Here is a 15,753-nt window from a genome sequence, read left to right as displayed (position 1 = left end):
AATGACCAATGATTATTTCCAATATTTGTACAATAATATCAGGGAGCTACCAATTTCTCATCCACGACTCTCGATCTTCTGATAAGGGAAAATCAGCCTTATTGCGTATAGGGATGATAATGCAGCGTTAATCCAGCGCCATGGACTAGGTTTTGAAATCGTAGATTCCCCATGTAGTTGTAAACAAACTCGAAGCATACAAAGTGGTAAATAAATCCATTCTGAAATGTGAAAACTAAGTATCGGTGAACAGAAATTTAGACCAATGTAATAGTACATAAAATAACAATTGCATAACTGCAGGGTAATGTTACGATATCAGTATTGATATCTAAGCACTTCATACACCTCCAGCAACATGGATACCATGTTGATTGAGCTGCCTGGCCTGTATATTAAAACTGTATCATACTTTCACTACCAAAGTCTCCACCAGAGTCCTTTGTATTGGATCATGGTGGCAGCGATGGGAGTCAAGAGATGCCCGCACAAGGTACCAACCTTGGAAGAGGTCCAACCTGTCTTCGCAGGAGCCCAGTACTTCTCTAAGTTAGACGCGAAGGCTGGTTGCTGGTCGGTTCACCTATCAGAGGAGTGCCAGGATCTCACCACATTCCGTACACCATTTGGAAGGTACTGCTTCCAAAGACTACCGTTTGGGTTATGTACTAGTCAGGATATCTTCCAGCAGCATATGGATAGGATCGTCCAAAATGTGCCAGGCTGCATATGCATCGCAGATGACATAGTGATCGTAAGAAGAACGGAAGAGGAACACGATAGGAATCTCTACTTACTCATGGAGACAGCAAAGCAAGAAGGCTTAGTGTTCAACAGCTCCAAGTGTACGATCAAGAAGGAAGCTACCAACTTATTTGGTTCCAAGTACACTTGATCAGGTATCTTCCCAGATCCGAGCAAGGTAGAAGCTTTCACATCAATGCCATCACCCAGAAGAGATTGTGTCCGACAACGGTCCACAATTTGTCGGGAAACCATTCCAAGACATGTGCAAGAAATGGAATATCAAGCACATCACTTCTTCACCGCACTATCCAAGATCCAACGGATTAGCTGAGAGAATGGTTCGTACAATCAAGAATCTGTTGACAAAGTGTTCTCAGACTGGCCAAGACAGTCAACTAGCCATGATGCACATGAGAGCAACACCAGTTGACAATAACTTGAGATCACCAGCAGAGATGTTGATTGGAAGACCCATCAGAACCACATTGCCAAGTCACTATCTTTCGAGAGATTCTGCTGCACCGAGTTTCTCTTGAATAGGCAAGACAAAATGAAGGAAGTGCATGATCGACATGCAAGTTCTGATCTGCCACCACTGCATGTAGGACAGCCAGTGAGGGTTCTGCATCCAAGAGACAACACTTGGATACCAGCCAAGGTATCCAAGGTCTGTGAAGAACCTCGATCCTACGAAGTTTCAACGCCGAACGGAGGAATCTTGAGGAGAAATAGATCTCACTTGAGGGAAGTTCTATCCACCAACCCAACTCCGAAGCGTGTGAGGTTCGACGAAGACCACACCACAGAAACTCAACCAGAGGAAGACAACGTCCAACGAACACCAATGTCCAACTCTAACGATAATCAATCTCAACAGACATACTCACAAACTACGAGATCTGGACGCACTATTCGCAAACCATAGAGATTCATGTTTGAAGATTGTACATTATGAACACTCTAAACTCTCAAACAAAGAAGAGAAAGAGAAGAAAGAAGAACAACACTGAAGACATTAGTGTAGTTTAAAAGTTTATTATATGCATGTATAATCATTGTACATTATTTTTGGTATGTCAAGAAATTGTTTACGAAATTATCAAAAAGACACTATAGCCAAAACTTATTGTTTGGAAAAATTGATTTCAGGATCAATCCGCTTATCCAAATTATCTTCAGTTTTGCACAAGATTTAAGTTATGTAAAATTGAAGATGCATACAGTTTATCACAAATTGATATTATTCTCACAAACCAAACAATTTCTATATTCTCATGTGATATATCATAACTAAGCCAAATTACCAAAATTTGCAGACTACCAAAAGTATTGTTTGAAAACAATATCATTGAAATTTGAAATTCTCAATCTTATCAGAAGAAGGGGGATGTTACGATATCAGTATTGATATCTAAGCACTTCATACACCTCCCGCAACATGGATACCATGCCTGTTGGTTGACCTGCCTGGCCTGTATAATAAAACTGTATCATACTTTCACTACCAAAGTCTCCACCAGAGTCCGTTGTATTGGATCAGGTAACAAACCCAGTGATCATTCAAGCAAAAGGCGATTAGACAAACTGTTGGTGGACCAAATAGGTTCAGCTCGAAATATTATGTGAAAACGGTTTTTGTCTCACCTGCATAGGTGCCGCTTTTGTCTCACCTGCCTAGGCGCCGCTTTTCCGACGGCGGCGGCGGCGTCAACACCAAATCTTAACCGAAGGTTGAGTTTTTGAAATGACAGCATAACTTAGAAAGTATATTGACCTAGTTCATGAACTTGGATATCCTGCTTGAGTTTCAGGTCACATTAACAAGGTCAAAGGTCATTAAGGATCAATAAACGTTGGCCATGTTGGGGGTATTTGTTGAATTTCATAATAACTTTGAAAGTTTATTGGTCTAGTTCATTAAATTTGGACATAAGAGTAATCAAGTATCACTCAACATCCCGTGTGAATTTCAGGTCACATGACCAAGGTAAAAGTTCAATGAACTTTGGCCATGCTGGAGTATCTGTTGAATTACCATCATAACTTTGAAAGTTTATGGATCTGATTCATGAAACTTGGACATATATAAGAGTAATCACGTATTAGTGAACATCCTGTGCGAGTTTCAGGTCACATGACCAAGGTCAAATGTCATTTAAGGTCAATGAACTTTGGCCATGTTGGGGGTATTTGTTGAATTACCATCGAAACTATGTAAGTGTATTAGTCTAGTTCATGAAACTTGGACATAAGAGTAATTAAGTATCACTAAACATCTCATGTGAGTTCAGGTCACATTACCAAAGTCAAAGGTCATTTAAGGTCATTGAACTTTGGCCATGTTGGGGGTATTTGTTGAATTACCATCGAAACTCTGTAAGTGTATTAGTCTAGTTCATGAAACTTGGACATAAGAGTAATTAAGTATCACTGAACATCTCATGTGAGTTCAGGTCACATGACCAAAGTCAAAGGTCATTTAAGGTCATTGAACTTTGGCCATTTTTAAGGCAATTATTAGATTACTGTCATAACTTTCAAAGTTTATAGATATAGTTTATAAAATGTGGATATACTGTACGGGTAATCAATTATCACTGACACGTCTTAGGTCGCATGATCAAGGTCAAATGCCATTTAATGTCAATGAATGTAGTATTTCATCATTATATGAATGGTGTTTTTTTGTGAAAAATGATTTTATAGTAGTTTTCAAAGTCAGCAATGCTGCTATATTGAATCGCGTGATGCAGATGAGACTGCCAGAGGCGCTCCACTTGTTAGTGTTACTAGTCAAAGTAACTTTTTAATGACAACGACCAATGTGGAGTCAAATCATTATGGTCGTATAAAATCATATCAAATTAGGATAATATGGTAAATCTTATTGATGTCCATGCTGAATGCATTGCCATTCACCATGTCTGCCCCACCCTAATATTCATCTATAAGGCTTTTACCAAGGCTATGAACTGAAGGCGTGAGTGAAAATAACTCCTTTGAAGGTTTTCCACAAAATTCTTAATTGATAGCACTGAGCCGAAAGTCACTATTCAACAATTTCCTATAGGAAATAATGCAACCAGAATGAAATTATAGTCATTATTGTAAACCATCTTTTTCTAAATGTTTTTTGTGTATCATTTTAAGAGCTCAAGAGGGGACGTGAGGAGGGTGAAGAAAACTTGACGATTCGTAGAGGAAGATTAGTCACTTACAATATTGATGTGAAACACAAGCAGAAGCGTACAGAGAATGTGGCACATTCCTCCTCCCGGCAGACGAAGGATAAGCAGACGAAAGAGGATGTTCAATCCAGCTTCCAACCGTCAGAAGACATACAAGAAGTGCGACCCAGCACTCAGCAACCAAAAGATGGACAAGTTTTAACAGATGAGTCAAGGTTAGAAGGAGCAATAGGAGGAGTTGACCTCGGTGAGTGTTGACTACAGGAGAGTAAATGTTCAGTTTATGACAATTCAGTGGAATTTGAAACTGGAAACGATTTGAAAATTCTATATACAAATGCAGACTCCTTATCTAATAATATGATTGAGTTGGAGATCATTGTGCATAACTTGAATATTGGTATTTATTTTGGTGACTGAAGCAAAACCTAAATCTTCTGTAACAGAATCAAGTCTGACTTCATTTAATATACATGGATTTAATATATTTCGAAACCTTGAAAAGAGCAAGTGCAATTCTCGTGGAGTTTTGATATACGCAATGTCTACGCCAAAGTGATTGAAGTGGATATGTTTAAATCATGGTGTATGATAACTCTACAAGGGAATCTGAAGCTTCTTGTATATCGAAGCCCATCGAGTGCTATAGAAAATAATATATTGTTGAATAATTATCTGAGACAACTGTCTGAAAACAAAGACACAGCTATTTTTATCACTGGTGACTTTAATTTTCCCGAAATAGACTGGAATTCATGGTATTTCGGAGGGTTAGGTGACAACCAGGCTAAACATTTTGTAGATGCTCTTCAAGACTCGTAATTATTTCAACATGTTTTCTGAATATACAAGATTTAGACAAGGGCAAAATCCTAGTGTTTTAGACCTCGTTATTACAAACACAGAAGACATGATTAAAAACTTAGATGCGCTGCCTCCATTAGAAAAAAAAAAAAACATTGTTGCATTGTTGTTGACTTGAAAGTTTCTGGAGAAAAAAGAGCCATAACAAAGTCATAAAAGTTGAAACTAGACAAAGGAGATTATGAGAAACTCAATTATCTTCTCAGTGATATTAAGTGGAGTGAACTTTTAGTAGACACTGAGGACATGCTGCGATGCCTGGAAACTCTTCAAAGATATATTCCTTACTTTTGATCAGGAATGTGTGCCTCCTTGCCAGAAAAGAGACTCGAAGCAACGTAGGAGCCCATATATATCAAAAGAGGCATCGAGGTTATCCAGCAAGAAGAAAAAAGCATGGAAGATGTATTCAAACACTGAAATTATTAGTGATCATGCTAAATACGCAAGGATGCGTAATCATTTGAGACAAGTTACCAGACAGGACTGTATTGAGTATGAAGGATCACTAGCTAAGGAGGTAGCCTCAAACCCGAAAAGATTTTTGAAGTATGCCAACAGGAAAATAAAATAAAGACCTGGAATAAGTGATCTAGTAAACTCAGAGGGAAAAGTCATAAGTTCAGACACAGAAAAGGCAAAACTTCTTAATGACTTCTTTTCAAGCGTTTTTGTCAATGAGAATTTGTATTTTATGCCAGATATAAATTGGCAATACTCTGGTCCACCACTATAAGATGTAATTATTACTAGAGAAAAGGTAGAAAAGAAAGTTCTTAAACTGAATGGAAGCAAATCTCCAGTTCCAGACGAAATGCATCCAAGTCTGTTGAAGGAAACTGCACGTTCCATTTCTGTTCCACTACAAATCATCTTTAAGAAGTCATTTGATGAAGGCATGCTTCCTGGTGATTGGAAAGTCGGTAACATAACTCCACTACACAAAAAAGGACGTAAGAAGAACAGTGAAAACTATAGACCAATAAGTTTAACTTCAGTGGTTGGAAAACTGATGGAAAGTTTAATTCGTGATACAGTGATGCAACATATGATGGATCATTGTTTACTTTCAAACTGTTAACATGGATTTACTCGAAATCGGTCCTGTATGACACAACTCTTATGTGCAATGGAAGAAATAACACGCAAACTTGATGCTGGAATTCCAATTGATGTCATTTATTTACTAGACTTTTGTGAAGCATTTGACTCTGTTCCTCATGAGAGGCTTCTCAAGAAATTAACGTCATACGGTATAGTTGGAAAATTACATGCTTGGATAAGAGCCTTTGTAACAGGAAGGGAACAGAGAGTGACTATCAACTGTGAAAGTTCTGATTGGAGTCATGTAAGCAGCTGAATTCCGCAAGGGAGCGTGTTAGGACCCATTCTCTTTGTCATCTTTATAAATGATTTACCTAATATTTTGGACAATTCTGTGCACGATACCAAAATCATCGGTGATGTCATACACACACGCACGCATGCGTATCACAAATCCTCTCATGCATACCCGCTTCCACATAGTAAATATATATACGATATGTATAATGCACAATCGATATGTTTGTATTATCTGTATGTTGTTGTGTCGATAAAACCAAGAAGCAGAGAAGAGAAGAAAGGACAATCTCAATTCATTACAATTTATTCGACCTTCCAGGTGATTCTCTTTATATAGGTTATATAATTTCAGTCCTCAATTTGGATTTACTGTGGTGATTCTTTCCCACATGTTTGTTTAGTTATTTTCTATGTTATTAATTACTCCCCAATAAAAAGCCGGGAAGATACTCCTCCGGAAACCTCCTGAGTAAATGAATATGTCCACCGCTAAGATTTTAAACACTTGTTTAAACTGTTTGTGCGATTCACATAGTTAACAGCGTTGTTTTAATTATTTTTAACAGTGCGGTAAATGGCCGTAAATGACCAAGACATGTAGTCACCTTGGTTCGTGGATATGTTGGGTAAGACGCCAAAGGAAAGTATCATGCATGTGTATTCTTCTTATATTGTTCCTTGAAATTAAGTCTTCTTAACTTTTGCATTTTACAAATGTTGCCCAATGTTGCCCATGCTGCCTTTATTTTGTTTATTTCATAGCTCCCACCCCCAACCCCATACATGTCATATGTACGCTCATTGTGTTTTTGTTGTCTCCTGTCTAGCAGTGTTGTTCCCGTTTGGTGACTCTCTGAACCGAAACGAACCTACCGTGCCTAAATGGTCTGATGGGGGATTTGTTGGCTTCATTGTGATTTAAAGAGATGGTCCGGGTTGAAAATATTTATATCTAAATAAATAGAGTAAAATTCACAAAGCAAAATGCTGAAAATTTCATCTAAATCGGATAAACGAAGTTAATGAATTTTAAAGTTTATCAATATTTTGTAAAAACAGTTATATGCACATCGTCATGAATATTCTTTAGGTGGGCTGATAATGTCACATCCCCAATTTCCTTTTTTCTAATGTTATTACATGAAATCATAATTTTTCATTTTTTCATACATGTGTAAATGATGTGTCTCCATTATGATGAAATAAGTTGCGGCAATAAATAACTAATGCACTTGATCAGTTGTCAATCCAATTGTTTTAGTTCTTGGGAGAAAGTTTTTTTAATAAACCTAATTTCATATCATAAAATACAAAAAGAAAAAATACAAATGAACAAATGGGGATATGACATCATCAGCCCACCTAATGAATAAAGACATAAAGACATGCCTAGAACTGTTTCACAGGAATAATGCAAATCTTTAAAATTCAATATTTTCGTTATTTGTGATCCGATTTTGATCAAATTTTCAGCATTTTTGCTTTGTGAGTTTTACTCTGTTTATTGAGATATAAATATATACAGCCTGGATCATCCCCTTAAGTACTGACTTTACCTGATTTATCTTTATGTCGGTATATTATGTACCGTTGGCAATTAACTCAACCATCAATGGTTAAGAAAAACTCCACAAAGTCAACATGGTCAAAGTACCATGATTTCACATGGCACTGATTATGAATATTCATGGTTTATCGCAATAGCCTGTTATTATATGTGGGCCATCCTGGGAAAATGGGTATTATAGGTGAAATTTTGGATTTTGTTTTTTTTATGTTTTCTGGTACATGGACATATGTACAATGTGTATACAAAATATTAGAGTCTAATTCATATTTAAATTAGAGATATGGCCAATTGAATCAGGGGTACCCCCCCCCCCCTGCCTGGCTGTATGGGTCGTCATGGTAGTCGGGCTTATTATTCATCTTTTCATGATAGGGAAATGTTGGTTCTTTTGTAACGCCCAACATACCTGGCATAGGCGAGGTGATCTTTTGTAGTGCAGACATAATTTTTATATATACACAGCTAGGCGAATACAATAAAACAAATTATTCTACATATTCAATCAAACCCACACTAGAACCCACACCCACACACTCACATTACATGCAAAAAAACCCTTATTGAGACTATTTGTCATACTGTATATATAGTTCGTCATAGCGCGTAGTTTTAACATGGGAGGAGGTTCCCAGATCCAATGACCAGGGGAAGATGGGGTTGGGTTATTCATCTGATTTTTGTTGTTGTTGGGGGGGGCAGCTTATCATTTTTTTGGGGGGGTGCCCACCCCCACAGGTGCCGCAGATCATTTTTTGCAAATGGGAGGGGCTGTCCATGCAAAAAAAATCACAATCAAATGGTAATTTTTTACATGTTTATACATGCGTTCTGGGGAAAAAAAGTGGAGCCAAAGCACCTGCCCACCTCCATCCTAGATTTGTCCCTGCCCTTAACCCCCCCCCCCAAAAAAAAAAGAGACACCACCTTGCTGTTTGTCCATACTTCACTTTCTCACAAAGTAAAATCTAAAAAAAATCATGCTTAAGCTTTGGAAAATAACCACAAACAAAATTCAATTTTGCAAAACCAAGTTTTTTCGGTGGCAATACACAATAGTGAAAAGCTGATGCGAGTTACATTTCATAAAGATTTAATATGACAGCAACTCTTGATGAAACATCAACTTTCATTGAACTAGCGAATCAGGAAGCAGAAGGTTCACTGTTTTCATGGTAGTTTTCATTCGAGCAAGGGATCATATCAACATTTAATGAAATGGGCCACATTTGGTTTCTTTTTAGGGATGGGGTAGTCATGAATTTTTTTTTCACAAATTGCTGCCAAATTATCTGGATCACTGAAGGATTTTTTTAGGTCACTTCGTTTGAAAAGAAGAATAAAACTGTGCATAAAAACTTGGCTCCACATATCAATACGACAGGTATTATACCTAACAAATACTCACAAATACATAGTCATCTTTTCTCTGCTACACTCTGTACACGTGTGTAATGATATGCATTGTAAACATCTTATGCTTGAATAAAAAAATAATATCAGAATTTAATTCTTGATATGGAAGAGACTACATACATTTACTCTCTTCTATGCAGCAGTATTAGCAAAACTCAGGAATGTGCATCGCTCTCCACTGTCCAAATTTGCACTAAAATTATATAAAACACGATAATCTCTCCTTAGTGTGTGTGTTTAACATTATCACAAAGTTCTTAATACAGCAGCAAACTTACCACATTTAAATTTTCTACAATGACATCCTTCTAATGGGTTAGCAAACGTTACAAATTAAGTTTAATTTTTTTATCGAAAAACTTCAGAGTTTGTTCATTCAAAGTAAAACATGTATTCATTGTTCAATTTCCTCTCCTACCGGGGAGGCCGCGAGGTGCCTTGTCCTCATCTAAGATCTTTCCATATATCATATTCCCTCTATTTGGAAAATCCAGTTGATAGCTTATCTGGGAGTATCTGAGAGACTATGTCAGCAGGGTTCACCAAAGGGAATTATTTTCTTCCTCTGCATTGTTTGCTTTCTTCAATGTTCCAGTCTTAAAAATGCCACGTTCCGATGACTCAAATCTACATGTTTGATGAATGCAATTGAAAAGTTCACCGATATTAATGTGTTATAAAAACAGTTACATTACACTCTCATTTCTTCATGATTCATGGACATTTATCAACAACATGATATTTAAAATACATTAACTTTTCACTCTTTGGCTTTGTGTAAATGTTACTTGTATTTCTAATAAAGGTGGAAGTACTCCCTGATGTCATATTTTTCTACCAAAAATAATAAGATTTAACTATTGTTGGGTAAAAAAATCCCTCCAAAATTCATGAGATGTTCATATTTAAATGTTTATTTTTGATATATCACTTGCAAAAAGCTTTCTCTGCATGAGCCTTTATCCAAATTCTATATTTTTTTTCATTTTTTATTGTTTTTATCGTTTTATATTTTTTATATTTTCCATAATTCTAGATTTCATGTACTAATAGTGGTAAAATTGATTTTTAAACAATATCTTATAAAACGGCAATTAATTCGTGGAAAAATCGGTTACAACTGACATGATAAAGTCAAAACTGGCACACTATTTCCATATAGAATATGGATAAAGCATGGAAAGCTACCTGAAGCTGTGGTAATGGTGAATCCCATATCAGAGTCTTAAAGTACTTCTTGAAGGGCTGATGTCAGCTGTATGTTGGTTCTGAGATGTCTTGTCCTCACTGCACTAATACAGTTGCTTTGTAGATCCCGTGCCTTTAACATGTTTAACACAACGAAAGAAAACAAGGCCAATTAGTTAATACATTTTCAGAGTTAAAGTTTAATTTTAAAAAAACACTACTTAAGAAAAAAAACTTTAAAAAAAATTAAAACTATAATTTTTTTTTATTTTCAAAAATATGTCTTTTCATTTTTTTTTTAATATTGAATGATTTTGTGTAGAAAGTTGGCGAACCTCATGTAATGTAGCTCGACCAGATTGTAGAAAAAATAAGAAATACCCTCCGAACCGCCCCCAAAATATATTGTTATTTTTGAATAAATTTCTTATAAATTGTGACAATCTGTTTTCTAGTTATAATTTCGATATCATTTGCACAGCTTTGGTGAAGCTCATACCAAATAGACCCCATCCCCTCCGAAAAAAAAAAAAAATGAAATTAGAAGTCCGACAAATAAGAATTTGTTAGGAGAGGGGATTTGAAAAATGTCCATAATTAACCGATTTAAAAGGGTACTCCGAGCTGAAAATAATTTCATCAAATGTAAGCAAATGCTGCAAATTTCATCAAAATCTGATAACAACTAGATCTAAAAGGGTTTTTCATGCATTATAAAAAACAGTTATATGCACGTCTTAATAAATATTCGTTAGATGGGCTGATGATGACATCCCACTTTAACTTTTCTTATAACAAAACATGAAATCATACTTATTTTATTTGGTCATACGCGTGTGTGAATGATATGTCACCTTTTTGCGTTAATTAATATCTAGTCTTGGAGGGGGGGGGATAGAACAAACATAATTTCATGTAACAAGGTGAGACATCTTTGCATCAGTTTGTCAAGTAAATTCATAAAAACATGCATAGAACTGTTTCACCGAAATCCATATCTTTAAATTATCATAGCTCTTTTACTCCTTGTCCAATTTTGATTTTTTTTTATACCGTATGGGTACTAGTATTCAACCTGGCATAATTCAAAGATTTCGACATATTCCCCAAAATATTTAGAAATAGGGAATTTATCTTAATTTCACACCTTTGTTATTTCCAGGGTAATCTGTTGTCGATATTTTCTTTGTCAATCTGTCGACTGTATGCGCGGAGGATCGAATTATGCGGCGATGGCCTTTTGCACTGAATGGTACTAGTATTCAACCTAGTGAGGATTGATAGCAAATCTCAAAAGGGTTTAGATTGCTAAATTAGATCTAGATCTATGTAAGTCTCTGGCTTTGATTAATTCCCTGTTTGGTCTCATCTCAAATGGTCTAGTCCATAGTCGGATGGGACAAGGGCAGATTGAGAGACAGGGCCATCTTTCATCGCTAGGTTGAATACTAGTGCCGACGGGTTGAATACTAGTACCAAAATCCGTCGCCGTATAATTCGATCGCCCGCGCACACAGTCAACTGGTTGAAGAAAAAAATAACGGAAAAAGAATAACCAGCATTTGCTCTTGGAAATAAGACAGGTCTGAAATTCAGGTAAATTCTATATTTCTATATATTTGAGGAAACTCTCCAAACGGGTTGAATACTAGTGCCCTTACGGTATACATTTTTACAAACTTGTTGCATGTGATAGATTTAACTTAAATGGTTACAAGTATGTAACGAAGGCCTATCTAAGTAGGTGCAGATCTAGATCTAGTTAATAGCCTAGGCATACATAAGTTAGATCTTAAAAAGGCAGTCAAAGTCCCGGACAAATACCGCGAATCGCTGCAGCAGTCGCATGTAATTTGACGTTTAAAGTCGTTCCTAAAAAAGCTCTCTCTCGATAGATCCACATAAACACGCAACACAAAATTCACATTCACTTGTTTAGTTGCCATGTTTCCTCGCATCGCAATTATCAATGAATTTAACAAAACAACTCAAACTGCAACATAATTTAACTTACCTTCATGGATTTCAGCCAAGGGAAATAAATTCAATCAACATGTATCCGAACCCGCCACCAAATATATCGAGCCGATATCCACAGTTCTGAAAAATAAAAATGCGCCTGACATTTTTTTTTTATTTCCCGCGGGTTGTTTGTTTTGTTTTTCCTCGCGACGCGCGCCAGACAAAAGTTTGATGACACGCGTATTTAAATGACGTCCTAGCGCATTTATTGTCTCTCACCAATAGTCTGGTTTTTGCGCGACGCCACACAGTTATACAGTTCTTCAGCGCTTTGTCAAAGAAAAGAACCGGGGAAAAGAATAGGGTTGGGAGTTTTTAATGTATTACCTTTTCATGCGACAAACGTAAAAGAGCACAGGCTCTCCAATGATGTATAGTACAACGATGGAATTCTTTAGGCAAGACCTGAATTCTAATATAACTTTTCCAGGCACTAGAAGCAGAAAATAGAAAAGGCAGCTATACATTCGGTACTTTTCAGGTTTGCCAACACTTCTTGTAACGTCGTCGTGAAACTTCGAAGTGTACGCCGAATAATTTTGAAAATCCTTATTTCTTATTTTCAAAATCATTCGACGTACACTTCGAGGTTTGAGCAAAATATAAGTATAAGTATCCAATAAAAGTATTTCATTTTGGATTCAGATTCGCTCTGCAATAGTTCCTTTTGTAATCAAACTCACCTGTGACAAATAAAAAGATCACTAGTGTGAAAAGGATGATGAAAGTCTTCCTAGCCATCTTACTTGAGCTCAGATTTGCCGTATCATGACCACTGCAACAGGGAAAATCTTAAACAATATGCGGAATATCGGAGAGTAGGCCCTGATATAGCAGTAAGATTTAATAGTGAGTATATGTACATGTATGTCTCCAAACGAGTAAACAGAAGTCCCCATACGAAGCGATTTGCGAAGGTCACTATGAGGATTAAACGCCGAAAAGTGAGCTCGTTGATGTGCGCATGCATATAGTGTCTGGGTAAAGGGGGAGTTAAGGGAAGGTGTGTGTGGGGGAGTGTGTGTAAGGTGTGGAGGTGCCGTAGCAGAGTGGTTTAAGGCGCCTGACTATACATGAAAAGTCCGGGGTTCGATCCCCTGCTGCAGCACCTATTCCCATGAGCAAGGCATTTAATCGATGATGCTCTTTTATCCTGCATTCAAATAAATGGAAATGCTATACGCATTCTTGGTAACAAGGTTTGCACTTGTGTATTAATTTTTTTTAAAGAGCGTGTAAGGGTGTCAGGGTGCGTGTGAGTAGAGGAGGGGCTACGATTGGTCTAAATCCCCCATTACCAAATGCCTAGTGGGCTTCATCCTACATCACAGATGGTCTAAGTTTGTGTACATCACAGTCACTGTCAATTAGGTGTATCAAAACCCACTGATATGATTGACTAATGATTATTTCCAACCAAGTACATTAATATTAAAGAGCTACAAATTTCTCATCCACGACTCTCGATCTTCTAATTTTGGGAAAATGCAGCGTTGGGGAGGTTAAGGAGAAAATATCCAGCGACATGGACTAGGTTTTGAAATCGTAGATTCCCCATGCACTCTTACAATAGTTGGGCAAAAAATGTCCAAATTTTAACCAACCCTGGGCAACATATTTTCCACACAACTATTGGTTAAAATCTGCCCAAATTGGGTGATTAAAACTAATAATTGAGTAATAAATTTGCTCAATCGGATAATAATTGCCCAGAATATATATATATATATATATATATATTGTAAAGAAATGGATGAAGAGAACAATGGTAGGCCATTACGTCTTACCCCCGTTTGAAAACGGACCGCAGATCAGATGGCAAACTGCGGTATTTCACCCCATTTTGCATTTGAAAATCTAAAACATCATTTCCAAGCCCTGGGGGTCGTTTCATAAAGCTGTTCGTAAGTTAAGAGCGACTTTAACAACGACTGGTGATCATCGCCAATGGTTTGTACCATTTACCGCAAGACATGATCACCATGCAGTCGCTCTTAACTTACGAACAGCTTTATGAAACACCCGCCTGATCAACCCCGCTTGGCCAGGTAATCCCCACAGGCCAGATTAGGAGCGTTGAGCCAAGGACGAAATGATAAACAACAGCTGTGTATTACGTAAGGCTTCTCTGCCTGTAGAAGGACCTTCGGAATTAAATTATTGTATTCGATATTTAATCACGTTTTCAAAGGCATATTGTATTCAGAAATTCAATGCTAGCCCATTTTCAATTTCGAACGAAGAAAATCAACCTCGAAATAAGGAAAGTAAGTGAATAAAAAATGGCGACATGTTTTCCCGGACCGCACTCGGGCTGTTGCGTTATCTTCGGACCGAGGTCAAGAAACAGGTGTTTTGATAATTACATTGCATGCCTGGGGCAGTATGGTTTTCGTATTCGGAGAAGAGAATTCATTGAGAAAAAATGGGGTATAGTGTTATCAAATGGAGGTATTTCGTCATGCGTAGCTTAAATCAAGGTTCCCCAGAGCTATCTACCCTTTCCAAAGGGTAGATAGCTCTGGGGAACCTTGATTTAAGCTACGCCTACCATTGCTCTCTTCATCCATTTCTTTACAATATTTAAATAAAAAGAGTTGCCAATGCTGTTGTACGTGTATAACTTTACACATTTATATATATATATATATATATATATATATATATATATATTCACCGATATACATTGCCCAACACAGTGGACAGTAAGTTGCCCAACATTTTAAGTGTATGCAGTCGCAAACAAACTCGAAGTGGACAAATTGGTCAATAAATCAATTCTAAAATTTGAAAACTAGGTAGAGGTGAACTGAAATTTAGACCATTGTATTACTTCATAAAATAACAATTGCATAACTGGGAAAAAAACAGTGATCATTCAAGCAAAAGGCGATTAGACAAACTGATGGTGAACCTAAACGGTTTAGCTCGAAGTATTATGTGAAAGCAGTTTTTAGTGTTACTAGTCAAAGTAATTTTTATATGTAATGACAACGACCAATGTGGAGTCGAATCATATCTAAAGCATATCTAAATATGATATGATAAATTTTATTGATTTCCCTGCTGACGTCATTGCCATTCACCATCTCTGCCCAACCTAATATTCACATACAGCCTTTACCAAGGATATGAACTGTAGGTGTGAGTAAAGAATTACTCATTTGAAGAAGGTTTTAATTGATAGCAGCCGCATAAGGGCATCATGTACATTATTTACAGCGTATACTGTAAAATTCTCGTTGTATGGGTAATATTTTCAACTGATTATGTAACAATTTCCTGTAGGAAATAATGCAACCAGAATGGAATTATTGTCAAATATCTAATTTACACAATCTTTCCCTAAATGTTTTAGTGTTTCAATTTATATAAAAAGTTAAGAATGATGTATATAAATTATGTTTCATTGTGCAT

The sequence above is a fragment of the Lytechinus pictus genome, unplaced genomic scaffold (assembly GCF_037042905.1).
Source record: "Lytechinus pictus isolate F3 Inbred unplaced genomic scaffold, Lp3.0 scaffold_19, whole genome shotgun sequence".
Classification (NCBI taxonomy): Eukaryota; Metazoa; Echinodermata; class Echinoidea; order Temnopleuroida; family Toxopneustidae; genus Lytechinus; species Lytechinus pictus.
This window is presented reverse-complemented; position numbering follows the sequence as displayed.